A 14,302-nucleotide genomic window follows, 5' to 3' on the forward strand; every position below is an offset into this window, starting at 1 on the left:
TTCCTTTGTTAATTTGGGTCATTCTTGTTCTCACTAAACAAACTTAAGCACTTCTTCGTCTCTGGTTTCTCAGATTTTAATTTGGAGCCTAAAGCTTTTCAGTGTACAGGCACTTTCTCCATTTGTAAAACAACAAACGAAAACCAAAAACCCAAACATGTTTAAAGTGAATTGAAGGCCGCGGCACTTCACCTTTAAGAACTCTTCCTGAAGACTGAAACAAATAACCAGACCCATACAGTAGAGATTTCTTAACGCTCCTCACACTCAGAGCCACATTTTGTCTTATTTTGCTTTCATTTATGTATGATCACTAACTGTCACAGGCGCAAATGGCCACCAGGTTGTACAGATAGGCTATTAACATATTTGTATTGGCATCTGATCTCATTTTCCTTCTTGCCCGGATACTTGTCTGCCTTTTTGTTTGTGTATGGCATGGCCTCCGATAACCTATCACAATCCCTTCAAGAGTGTCTGTTCATGTTTCAGTTACGTCTGTGTGTGTGCGTGTGTGTGTGTGTGTGTGTGTGCGTGCGTGTGTGTGTGTACAGGCTTCCACAGAATCATTATGTCCATACAGACAACTCATAAACATAATTGGCTGATAAGAAGAGGAGACGTGATGAGTTGGCCTTAGCTCATCTGACAGCAGACACACACACAAATGCACATCCACTTAGATTCACTGTATAAGATCATAGAAAGGTTTTTTTTATTGAGAAAATAGCATTTTTCCTGACTAGACTCTTGTTCTGACCTGATAAATCAGAGGAATAATTTGCGTATAATATTGAAATCTAAAAACACAGAGATAAAAAAGCGTTTAGCAGCAGACGAATGAGATCGACACGTGAAAGGTTCTGCAAAAACCAACGCATAACTCTGGAGATGCATATCAAAGTTTAAAACAAACAAATTAACTGCTGTTGGTATTATCGGCATTCACTGCGTTTGATGTGGGGAGCTGCACAACCCAAGAATGCATGCTGTGTGTATATTCCCATGCAGATGGCTTTAAACCCCACCCCCCAAAGAAACAGCAAAATTAAAGCATGAATAAAGGAGAATTTCAAACGTGGAGGGAATCTGGTCAAGTGATCAAAAAGGGGGGAGAAAAGCCCAACAGACAGAATTGGAGATATGTGGCTTCCCCATACCTTCTGTGGTGCCACTGCTGCAGGAGCATCTAAAGGGAAAATCTCCCTGAGCAAATGAGCGCTCCATCTGAGGCTTTTGAAGTTTGTCAGCAGCAAGACTCAACACTTCCTCTTTGCATTACAGAGCCAGTTTACGGTTGCATTCTCGAGGGAGGAAAAAAAACCCAAGACGTGCTCGCTTCATGCTAGCATGAGCTGGCTTTTTTTTTTTTTCCCACTCCCTGCACTTGTAAAAGTGTAAATGCACAAGGAGCCTATCGTGTCTCGCTTTGTCTCTATGTTTGAGTCATTCTTTTCTCATGGAAACACGTTGCAGATGTACATCGTAAACTAAATCAGGAATTGGCACTATGTGAAGTTGCAACAAAACACAATAACGTTCATGGTAATTTGCGCCTATGTGTGAATTATCTTAGCTTTGGAATGAAGCACTGACTGCTTGCTAAACGAAACCTGCTATGGCTCCCGGTAGACATGCAGAGATTTAATGGCCAGCTGATCTATCGCTGTTGATTTTCTTAATTTTGGTAAATCTGTGATCGCCTGACACTTACATGTGAAGAAGATCTTATCCGCCAATCTGATCTACTCCAGCAAAGGTCTTTAAATCAGCCACTGTCCTCTTCTGCTCTCCCGGGAGAGAGGTTTGACTGACGGACATGAGCCTCCAGGTCATTTCTGCATGTTTGCAGTTAACAATAGTCCCCCCCACTGTTGCCAACTCAGCGACTTTATTGCTGTATTTAGCAACGCTTCAGACCAAAAAAGAATTGGTATCGGCCAGAATCGGAATCGGCAGGTCAGGGTTTTTGAAAATCGCTAATCGACGATCGGACTGAAAACTAAAATGGTAGCACGGCACCCGCAGGAGGCCCTGGCTGGTTTTGATACGAAAGGGCATCCCTGCTGAAACAGGAAGAGACTGCACAAGTACACAGGAAGCTTATCGTTTTGTAACTGCGCTCAAACAGGACTCTTTGCACAGATCCCTTATTTGCTTTGCCACATTCTGCAGATGCACAAGTGGTGTGTAATCACTCTGGGCATGCTGGCCAGTTCTATACCCTTAGTTGTTTTTTTTTCCTCTCTAGGTAGCCATGTTGAAATTCATCCAAAACCTAGTAAAAATGTTGTTTTTTGTGTAACAATAATTAACGATAAAAAAGTCAGTAGTTCATTAATAACCATTTACTTTTTTCTGTAGGTTTTTTTTAGTGGACTGTAAAGATAAAAAACAAAGCGCAATAATTAATAGTTAACAATCGGATCCAAATATGTTTTTGTGAAATGTTTTTTTTTTTTTTTTTTTTTGCTTCTGAAACTGGGCTGCATGAGTAAACATTCCCAAGGTCAATTTGACCCGGGAACATTGTTACTGCACATCAGCAAGTGAACATAACAGGAGGGATAAAGACTGCGTTTACTCCACCCAGACTCATTATGTCACGGCAGCATAATGGCTCCTTCCTGAAAAAAAGAAACACCCAACTATGCAGTTATAGGTGCGTTGCACGTCTAACAACGAAAATAAAATCTTGGTCTAAGCATTGCTTTACAGTGTCAATCAGTGTCGACCACATGTTGAGCAGACCAAATTTGTTCATGTTTTAAAAAAAGAAAAGTGATACCAGGTTGCACAACATCAATCCATTTTTCGCTACACAGATTAGTTGATAACCTGGATTATTGAACAATTCATATTTGGGTTAAAAAGAACCATCCACCCGGTTTTAATAACCACATTTAATCCTTGCGCGTGGAGCCTGGTGTCCCTAAAGTTTATCTTTGGTTCTCTGGAAGAAGTTCAGTGAAGTCTGATTAGATCACTGTGCACTTGAAAACGGCCAACTGTGAAGAACAACGAGGCTCCTTATGGGCAAAAATGTCTAAGCCAGTTTCCAAAGTCCATCCCATAACCAACATTTGTATGGAGCTCCCTGTGAGTGCATGAGATATCTGTTTTTCCATTTGTGCTACTGTGCCCTGTGCAATCCATTGGTTGTCACAGTGACAATCCAGGCATGAAGTCCTCTCTGGACCTCATAGCGAAATTGGCTGAATTTTGCTATCATCTTTTTGGAAAGGTGCAAAAGCGTTCAGGCCACACTTGAAACAAGTCGACTTAACTGAGTTCTGAACAGGGAGATCTGACAACCGGAGGAGCAGGACGAAGGTGACGTTAATGTCTTTCCTCGAGAATATTAAATCAGGCGACCCGAAAAGAACAGGAGAGGTGAGAGGAAATGTCTTTGAGAAGAAAAGCAACAATCAATTCACTGGCGTCAATGTAATTACCGCCATTCATTTAAACAGCGCCAGACGTTTTAGTTGAGACAGTTCAACTTCACGATTATTTCTGCGTGATCTCTTGAGTGTGAAACTGCCACTGTCATTTTGTTATTTTGATTCAAAATCCACAAAAGCTCTAATGGTAACACCAAATCTACAATCATTTTGCAGAAGCTTGAACCTGAACAAAACGAAGACAATCCAACTTCAAAGCCACAAAGAATGATGGATTGTTTCCCCCCCTCATTTTTTCTAGGCAAATGGAAACTTTTCTACCAATCTACTACTTTGGTAAACCTACATATCAGTCATTAAGTTGCTTCTACGCCATTAACTAATTGAGTAGCATATACATGAGATTGATGGACAACACTAAGACCTTCCTCCTGGTTCTGATTGGTTTTTCTGACCAGGAGCTGTTTTTCTGCAAGTGGCAGTTTGACCACAAGGAGGAGGCAGAGAGGCTTGATTTTTTTATTTTTTATTTATTTGGTTCACCATAACAAGATGGCGTCAGTCTTAACAAAAATGTTTTAAAAAAAACATTACTTATAAAAATTACATAGTGCAATTTTAAGAAAAGAAAAAAAAAGAAATTATGCAGAATCATAACTCCAGATTAATTTGGATTTTGTGTCTCATACAGTTAAAGCTATCAGAAAGTTCCTTTTGCTTTATGAAAAGGAGCAAAGTAGAATGCAAAGGACCTTTATAATCTTTTACCAACCGGATTTTTTTTTTTTTTATTCATATTTAATGGGAAGCTCGGGGTGTGGTGTGTATGTGATGTGTGTGGGGGGATGAATGTGGAACGAGACTGTGGCCCAAATGAGTAGCAATATTTGTTTTTTGGTAGGTTTTTTTTTGGTGTTTTTTTTTTCCCTCACCATGGGGTCTTTTTATGGACTCTAGTGTCCCTTATATGACAGTAGGCTGACAGGAAAGGGGGAGGGAGAGGAGGGAAGACATGCGGCAAATGTCGCCGGGTCCGGGAATCGAACCTGCAACGGCCGCGTCGAGGACTCAAGGCCTCCAAACGTGGGTCGCGCTATCCCCTACGCCACCACAGCACACCCCGGTGGTTATTTTTTTAATGAATCGCAAAATGACTTGGGACAGTTTTGCAAGCTACGGCTAGTGTGCAGTACAGTAATTCAAGCCCAAATCACTTCAGTAACCAGGTGCTTTCACTGCGTTATGTTGTGCGTCTGATTATCTTACATGCAAAGTTGAAGGGAGTTAATAACCTAAAAAGAGAACTGAGAACCTGCATGGGTTTCCCGAACAAGGTCAGGCGATCGAAGCTAACGAAGTTAACGCTGCAAAGACAGGAACTGTCCTAACATGAGGGTAGTAACGGTCTGTTGAGTCATTTAACTTTCCAGAGTAGCATGCCTGACCCGCATGACCTGAAGGGTTTCCAGCAACAACACTAAAGCCTAAACTTGTCAATTCACACTCAATGGGAAAAGGCTCAACTTTTTCTCTCTTTTTTTACACACCCAAACAGGTTATTATTCAGGATGTGTTAGCCAATATATGGAGTAATCTCTCATGTGGGGATCCTGCAGGTGTTAATAGAAGAGCTAAAATAACAGCGTGTGAGAAACAATGAGAAGTAGGCGTTGTGTCAATAAGGGAGGGCAAAGCTTTCTTTTGGTGTATTTAGAAAAGTCTGTCCAATTGTGAGCATGCTGGGAGACCATGCCTGGGCATGTGATTGGGCATCTCCCTTCAGCTACATTTTAGCTTTAATCATGCTCTTGTTTTGGAATGTGTGTGCCTGCAATAAAGATAGATTTCTATTAATCATCAGATTGTGCAGTGTATGTATTTTAGCTGTTGTTTTCTTTCCATTTCTCCCCTATTTTCAAATATTTAAAAAATAAGGAAACATTTAGGAGTAGCAAATGAAAAAAAACCCAGTCAGTTTGTGCGCACCGGATTTTTACTATCAATGTGCCCACAGAGCAGGATGCTGGCTGAAGAAAGAGGGGAACAACCCTTCAGAGTCTGCAGGTGTGAAAACGAAGCACAGGGCACAAAGACGGAACCAAGACACCCTGTGGACAATGACACAGACAAAGGGACAAAGACCTGCAAACTGCACAGACTGACAGAAACCACCCAGCAACCAAAGACCACTGCATCACGAAACCCGGAAAACGTAAAGGAACACAACCACAACTGAACAGCATAACCATCATCACCCAAAAACAGCTAACTGTCTTGTATCAGTGTTGCAGCGTAGAGTTTGGATGGATGGGTGGGCTATGTGAATGCGCAATCGAACTCTGATCTGGACCAAAAAGGCAAACTCTAGAAACCTAGGGCTTGGTTTAGTTGAAAAGATCTCTAGTGCAGTATGAATGCATATATGGGATGCAGGCAGACTGGAGACCACTCCGAGCAGGAAGAGGACTGTGGTGCAAGGCATTCTGGGCAAATACAATCAAAACAAACGCAAGAATCCAACACTAGCGGGAGAAATGGCTTATGATCTTTAACCAAAGACAAAAGGTAAATGCTACAATCGCTAAAATATGACACTACTCCATTTTTGTTTAGATTTTGTGAAGTAAGTTACACTCATGTCTTCTCCGAAGCTTTTCGTGTTTCCTTCAGGAGGCCTTTGTACAGCACAATGACATGCGAAGGGGGTGGAATAGTCTTTTTTTTGTTTGTTTTCAAATGGTCTGGACTGTTTGACACGATGCATTTTGAAAGCAAACTGCACCAGCTGAAAATGCAATAAAATGTTGCAATTTTGGTCCCCGACTGAACCGAACCTACCGCTGAAAACGGGTGTGAAAACGCCCTGAGTGGCTGGATTAGTTTGTAGAAACCTCTTCGACGAGTGTGGGATGTCAATGTCCAGCTCAACAAAACCACAGAGCACAAACCACTTCGAGTTCAGCTGCAAAGCAAAACCTGGGAGTTGTCAAAACCTGTGACAGAAACATCAAGCAGAAGGAACATGGGAAGCTGGAGAGATGAACCCTTGAAACGGATGGATGTTTATTTTACTGACAGTTGCAACATGACAGTACAAAAGCTCAGCTGAGATGTTCGGCAGGTCATGTTAGGGTAGCGCCAGCAACCTGATGAAAACGATGTGTCAGGAGACACATAAGGTAGCACCACTCACTGACACCGTCCAGTCACACATCCTGGCACATCAGTGAGGAATGACTTGTGTCCACTTGTCTCCAAAACCTTTTCAAGCTGCTCTGACCTTTGAGAATTCCCACGCGGAGATTAGTTAAGGGCCAGTGAAAAACTGGTTAAACATCCTCGCTCATCCCTCGCTGAAAACATGCACACGCCTATCACTATCTAAAATTGAATGCTTCAAAGCTGCCAACAATGACCTTTCTGTCATATTCTTCCATTTCCTGCTCTGCTACAGTTTTATGCTCACCCTCTGTCCCCGTCACTTTTTCCTTCCTGGTACTTCTTGTACCTGATGCTCCTCAGTACAGACTGACGCATGCAGTTCACAGCCAGCTGTGAAAACACATAAAATCCAGTAAAAGGGGATGAGGAAAACAGATTTTTGTTGGAATTTGTTAAATGGAGCCAGTTAATGTGCCTGCAGATAATGAAGATGAAGACAAAAAAAACACAAGGATGAATGCATTACATGTTGGAAGGTATTTTTAGATCTTCTTGAAAGGAGCAGTATGATGCTTTTTCCATGCACATAATGCCATTTTGTAACACAATCAAGTAGCCATGTTACCTTCAGTTGTTGTGGAAATCCTGTATATATCAAACATGATCTAAACGATATTTAACTTGGCAATTTAATACCTTGAAATGTTAAGATGTAACATTTCTACCAGTGTTGCACTGAGAAGTATTTTGCATAACGAGCTCAGCAGACGCTATGCGAGAAGCTGCATGGAGAAGACGGCTCTCTGTGAGATCAAGCGTTGTGCACCCCTGAACCGTTGCCACGGGAGATTGAAGAATTTCTCAAACATGCATGACAGAATCAAAGCAACACTCCATATATGTTATTGATGAGGGAATAGCATTATAATATGATGTAAAGCTCAAAAAGTTGATTTTATATAATACCCACTCTTAAAGGAAATCAGGGTTGATTAATACCAATCGATAAATGTACCACCAGCTTTAGGTGAACTGCAATTGTCTGAATCGTGTGTTAAAGCAGGGAAATATATATATAAAATGCTTTGTATTGGCTGAACATTTCAGGACACTGAGCTCTACGCATGTGACAGCTTGGTCAGTATGAAATCAAGGCAACACCACGTAGATTGCACGAATATGTCCACGAAATCAGAACAACTGCTTTTGGCTGAGGGGAAGATGTTAAAATATTTTATGATGGAACAACTTGCTCTGGCAGCCTTCAAATTAACTCTTGCTAGTTTAGACTTTCTCCTGGTGCAGTTCTTACACATGAGCCGACAGAAACTCAAAAGTTGAACGCATTAGGAAATTAAACATCCTTGGAAGTCTGAAAGTTTGTGAGTGACGCGACAGAAACAACCTAGAAGCAGGCAGCAGGTGAGCACACACCCCATCGCCTAAGCTATAATTACTCGGCCGTCTCATTTCAAACTGTTACAGTCAATTTTAATTCTTGCTCCCCTAACTTTTAGACGTTATGTGAGTCAGTCACTGTAATACTGTCGCAAACACACGCGATCAAGGCAAATTTTATTTATTTATTTATTTTTTTTACGGATATCTAAAAAGAATGAATGACAATCTTTGACACAAAGCATCGTCTTAACCTGGGAACAGAGGTGGGGCTCTTCTTTTGGCAGAAATTCAACGGTATCGGTGAGTTGCACCTCTCTCCAGGAGTCCGCAGACTGGCCCGCCTAACCAACACACCCATCTCCCGCTGTGCCAATTGGAATTCCAACCTCTGGCGTTCCCATTGGCATTCACGCGCTACAACGTACACGCCCACAATCAGGCAGCCATATACATGCGTGCATTCTCAGCCCACCCCAACTGTTTGATCATGTGCTAGGATGACAGTAATGATGGTGGTTAGTTCAAGCGAGTCAACCTTGCTCTAGCCTAGCTAACAACTCTCAGGTATTTAGCTGGAGGGGACTGGGTTTGGCATGCTTACCCTGGGAATAGCGGGTCTTAAGAAAGAGGGAGTAATGCTTAGGAACAGCTGTCATTTTGAGTTCTGCTTTAATAAAAAATGTATTTGCATTGTATATTTGTTTAGAATGAGCCTCAACACACAGGTTCCTAGCTGCTGATTGTAAAATTATTTTGCTGTCATGTGTACTTGCAGGGGAGGGGGGAGGGGGGGGGCACCTGGTCTTTAGGGAGGAATGGAAAAATGTTGCGGAAACAGAATTCCTGACAGCATGCCAGGGACAGCAATTACAGCATTTTTATTTGGAAACTTTCAGCATTATAGCCACAGGGCAAATTGACTTGTATTGTTTAATTGGTATGTAGTTCAATGAGCTCCAGAGGAAAGGCAAGGAGTACGAAGCAACTCGTCATGGTCAACACAGCTTATAACGCTGCAAAAGATGACGAAGCGAAAGGAATAACAGAAATGAACTAATTCATAACATCAGTGAGAAACCTTAGAGATATGAATAATAGGTAAATCATAAAAACAATGATAATTATCTAATAAATTGTTGTAGAAGACAAGGGTGCCGATAGTGTAGGGGGTGGAGGGAGAATGCCAAAACATCTCAGACCTTCATTTGATTTGGTGTTCATACCAAACTGCTTTGGCTCCTACAGAATCAAATCATCACCAGTTTGAACTCAAGATTTGTTTTTTTCTTTGGGATTATTTCAAACTATCCTTAAGCATAAGCCGTATGAATCTATCAACCAGCGTCAATCCTCTTGATTAGGTTTTTCTTTTTTACTGTTTTAATGGTCTGATTTTTTTTTTTTTTTATTATTATCTTTGATCTGTTTAAACCTTCCAATGTTGATTTTCTACCCACGTCCCCACTGCAAATTTGATCTGGATCTCAATCGAGTTGTAAACTGGCTAATTAAAGGTGATGAAAGCAGACCGGGGGCCTCATGTATAAAGCGTGCGTGCACACAAAAAATGTTCACACAAATTGGCACGGATGAAAATGAACGTGGCGTAAGAGTTTGTGTAAACATACGCAAGCTTTTGACCTGCCGTGAAAATGTGCGGCAGCCACGAAAACTTTTTCTGTGGACGATATCAAACTGCTAAGTGTCAAAACTCACCTAAATACACTGAAATCTGACTGGATTCAGTGTTTTTCAGACCAAGAAGCATCAAGCCCGATGTTTTTCCATGATTTTAATGTATTATTATTTAAACATGAGCAATGAAAGTATTGCCCTCAGACAACAACAAATCATGCACACAAAATAAAGAAAATAAAAATAGAAAGATGTGAAAACATCACTGGAATGTAAATACATTTCCTCAGTTTTTGTCACATAAATGTGTGTGATTGCATACACACCCTAATCACCTTAAAACTAATCAAACCTGACCCGTTTGGAGTTAATCTGCTGATCCAACCCCGTTTTCTTTTTCAGTGAGAATGAAATTACGCCGTAGATGCATTTCATGCGCTTCAGCTCACAGACCAATGCGTTACATTTGCACGAGCTCTTTGTCGTTTTTTTTTTTTTAGTTTGTTCTTTTTATCTTTTTCTTTAAAATTTATTGTTTTTATTGAGGTGACCTTCTGTGCCCCGAAAGCACCTTTTAAATAAAATATATAATTATTATTATTATTATTATAAATACTTATACTGCTACAAGTAAATTAGCAAATTTATGGGTGGAGACAGGGTGTAAATGGAAGGTGTGCAGGTTCGTACGGCTTTATACATCCGAGTTTTTTTTGTGCACCGCTGTTTTCTAAACCAGTCCGTACGCCAAGTTTTAGTGTGAAAACTGCGCACTCTTTTATACATGAGGGCCCATGTATAAATGGACGTTGTGGAGTGGCCTAGTCAAAGGTCTGGTCTCTTAATAGAGAATTTGTAGCAGGGCTTGAGAAGGGAAGTTTTGCTAGAAGGAGCTGAGGAAAAATTGCAGTGATTGCGCCCAAATCTAAATAATGAGATGAAGCGGCGTGGATATTTACACAAGCTACTTTTCCATTGACCATAAAATTTCAGAAATTGGAATTACGAAAATAAATTAGCTTAAAGCCGCAGTGTGTAACTTTTATTAGAAATATTTTTAAATACTTGATCAAAATGTCAAAGCAGTATATTATGAGATGAAGAATCTGGAAAATAAAAAAATAGCTGAGTCGCTGTGCCTTCTCTCTGTGGTCTTACTGCTGTCTGCAAAAATACAACCAATCAGAACCAGGAGCCTGGCCCTAGTGCTGTCAATCATGCTTGTCCTGTTCTGCCTGTCATGAATGCTCAGGCTAGTTAACATAACCACGGATGACAGAGATGAGCCGTTTTCCTGCCATGGTGAGTTGTTTCTCTGCCACCAGCAAACTCAGCAGGCCGAACACGAGGGTGATTGACAACACTAAATCTTTCCTTCTGGTCGGCTGATTCTCACCCGGAGCGGTGTGAAGACTTTATTTGTAAGCACTAGCATCCTTGGACAACGTGCAGCTGGCTTCACCAGAGTTCGAGTTCATCAAAAGTTCAGTAAGACATGCGATGGCATTCTTCTGTAAAATCGCTGACTACAGTTTCCTCAAAATGAAAGTCTGCAAGTCTGACTTTCACTTCTATTCCTACCTGGGGTTTCCCCACATCTGAAGACGGTGATGACACAGTTCGTCTCCCGTATTTATTCCCGGGTTCTTCAGCAGCAGCAGCTGCCTGAACTTTGCCGTCACGCTGTCTGCTCACCACTGCAGAGTAAACATTCTTTATTGCATGACACTCTTGTTTGTGGAGAATCATTTTCACCTGACTTTGATAAGTGTGAGACTCTGCCATTAATTAACTGGCTGCGTTGTTTACATTTTTACTTAGACTGATGTCATCAGGGGCGTTCATGAGTCCTAATGAGGAGGCAAAAACAATTAATAAGCCCTGACATTTGACACTAATTGGATTAGGAGCAAAAGAAACACTGAACCTTCTCCAAACTTGTCTTATCGGATCTTCATCGGCTTACACAACCTTTTCTGGTAACCGTGGCCTAAATTGGAGACATAAACCAAATTGCAGACTGGACAGGAACTACATCAACCTTATCAAGCTAAAGATATAATATGCTATTCTGGCCTGGATAAATATTTCCCACATTCGGTCTGTCTCCACTGCTCACCTCAACCATGGAGGTGGGATGTTTAGGGAAAAAACCCCCTGGAATCCCCACTTTCTGTGTGGCCTGTGAACCCCAGTGCATAAGATTCAGTGGTGCGCTTCTCGAATCAAAAGCAATATACTTGCCAAAAATAAACTCATACACGCCAGCTCACAAAGGCAAAGAACATAAAATAGTTAATTTAAAACACTCTCTTAATCTAGACCACAGTTAAGTTATTCCATGGCTGCTCTTTGTGAATGTAGATGATTTGGGATCAGGCACAGCCAGGCAAGACCACTAACTAGTCCCCACTGGCCCTTTTAAGAGCTTATAGCTAACTGATGGAGACAAGCCAAAGTGGGGGAAGGAGACTGGATCCCCCACTGCAAAAACCTTTTGTCTGGGTTGGTCTCAGTATGTGTGTGCGTGTGCGTGTGTGTGTGGGTGTGTGTGTGTGTGTTTTCCTCAAAAGAGGAAATCCTGCTTCTCTGGAGAGCCTCATTAGCATGAAGACGGAAACAGAGCTGAGTTTTTGGGGGGTTTTTTGCCTTCCCAACTTCCCACCGGAGAGGAAACGGCACATATATTGGTCTGCAAAATCAGAGACGTGGATGGATCTAATAACCAGAGAGGAACTGTGCAGTTTGTGGTGGGGTAACAGTTAAAAGAAGCGAATCCCAGGAACTCAACCATGAACTTGTCGCTACTCCTTAGACTTTATGATCCGCTTGAGAAGTGGTTACAAATAGTATGGTTTTGTCATTGACGGTCATCTTATTTTGCACATCCCTGGAACTTTACTCACATGATGCAAGGTTTTCAGATTTTGCAAGCATGTATTTGGATTCTGCTCTCCGGGGTCAATCATTTGCAGAACCACTTTTCCAAGGCAATTACAGCTGCGGGTCTTTGGGGGATACGTCTCCACTAGCTTTACACAGCAAAAGCTTTACCAATGCTTAGTTATAGAATAGCTCACACTCTTCAAGTCATGCCACAGATTTTCACATGGTCCTCTGAATTTAAATAAAGGATTTCAAGTCAAAGCCCACACAATTATACACTAATACACAGAATTGTTAGCAACTTTGGGTTAAGTGCTTTGCCCTGGGCACACAGACTTGCAACAGGATAAGGCTGTAATTGAACCCATAACCCACAGTCGCCCCTTAATGGTACTTTGACTATGCTATATTAACACATAAGATTGGCCAAGTCTAATGCATGAGAAGGCATTTGTCGTTGTCCTGGAAAGTGAATTTTCACTCAATTTTGAAATCTTCTGCATCCTAGAGTTTCTCCTCTAGGATTGCTCAGTTGAGCTCCATCTGTCTCTCTATCAACTGTGGAACAACGGCTTCCCTGTCCCTGCTGACAAAAATCACGCCCCTAGCATGATGGAGGATATTCAACGTTACCATCACTTATCTGGGTATTTACTGCTTGTCTGATTAACTCTGTACTTGCCTGTCCTCTTGGTTCACGTTGACAGCCATGTTTTGCTAGGTTTGCGGTTGTGTCCTGGTCTTTCAATTCTTTGATAATTTACAGAGCAATGCTCTTTATGGTGGACTGGATTGTATTTAAAAGTATCAGAGTAAAGGTCAGAGGTTGCCACACTTTTTAGATTTAAGGGTGCACCGATTTCCTTAACATTGGGAGATCAGTGATTGGCCGATGCTTACACGTGAAGTCGATATTATCCATCAATCTGATCTACCTCAGCGAGGGCCTAAAAATCAACCACTGTCCTCTTTTGCTCTCCCTTGAGAGAGGTTTGACCGACAGACCGGCCCACCAGATCATGTCTGCATGTTTTCAGTTGACAATATTTATCCCACTGTTGCCAACTCAGTGACAGTCTTTCTATGTTTAGTGACATTTCATGCTAAAAATTTGGTATTGGACAAAATCGGAGTTGGCAGGTCAGGCTTTTGAAATATCGGTCATCGCCGATCGGCCAGAAAACTGCAATTGGTGCACCCCTAAACTTTTATCTGTGGAACGATTTAAAAACCTTGTGTCACCTTCGCCGTGCTACTTTGTGTTGGTCTGTCGCATAAAATCCCATTAAATACAATGAATTTTGTAATTGTGAAATAAAGAAATAAATCAGAAAAAAGTTTGAGAGGTATGAATAATTTTCCAGGCTACTGGATGTACTTTAACTTTGCTAAAGTTGAACATAATAATTAGTACGTATATATACTACATACATTCTTTATATTGAATTTTCTTCACACAAAAAAGCTAAATTCAAGCCAGATTGTTGTTTTTTCTTTATTTGACTGTAAGAAGCTCATCAGCCAGTTGTCTTCTGTAACAAATAGATATCAGGGCAGAGTGATGAAAGGAAGTAGTTTTTAAAGTCTTCGCTGATTAATCAGACCAACTTTCGGCTTAGCAAAATAAAATTACTGTTTTACTTCAGCATTGTATTGTCACGTTGAAAAGTTTAGAGGAAAACTATTTTTTAATTCATAGACATATAAACTCAGGGCTGCACAGTGGCCTAATTGGAACCATGGTGGGGGGCAATGGCTGAATCTTACATATTCTAACATGAACTAAAGCATTCCCTTCTACCTGAGAAGAGCTT

The 14,302-nt window shown here is 41.2% G+C and overlaps 1 protein-coding gene and 1 long non-coding RNA gene across 3 annotated transcripts in view; one reads left to right on the plus strand and one right to left on the minus strand.

The window, feature by feature from the left end:
• klf17 (Kruppel-like factor 17) overlaps positions 1–14,302 on the plus strand; it is a 60,299-nt gene that overhangs the window by 11,569 nt on the left and 34,428 nt on the right. The window lies entirely within an intron of this gene.
• On the minus strand, positions 6,412–7,376 carry LOC122841627. 2 transcript variants are annotated; one of them, XR_006372414.1, is made up of 3 exons: positions 7,263–7,376; positions 6,871–6,956; positions 6,412–6,684 (listed from the first exon to the last, which is right to left on the minus strand). It is a non-coding gene; the product is annotated as an uncharacterized LOC122841627 (long non-coding RNA). The 2 variants fall into 2 exon arrangements; XR_006372415.1 differs by having other exon boundaries at positions 6,412–6,757.

This window comes from Gambusia affinis, linkage group LG12 (assembly GCF_019740435.1).
Source record: "Gambusia affinis linkage group LG12, SWU_Gaff_1.0, whole genome shotgun sequence".
Lineage (NCBI taxonomy): Eukaryota > Metazoa > Chordata > Actinopteri > Cyprinodontiformes > Poeciliidae > Gambusia > Gambusia affinis.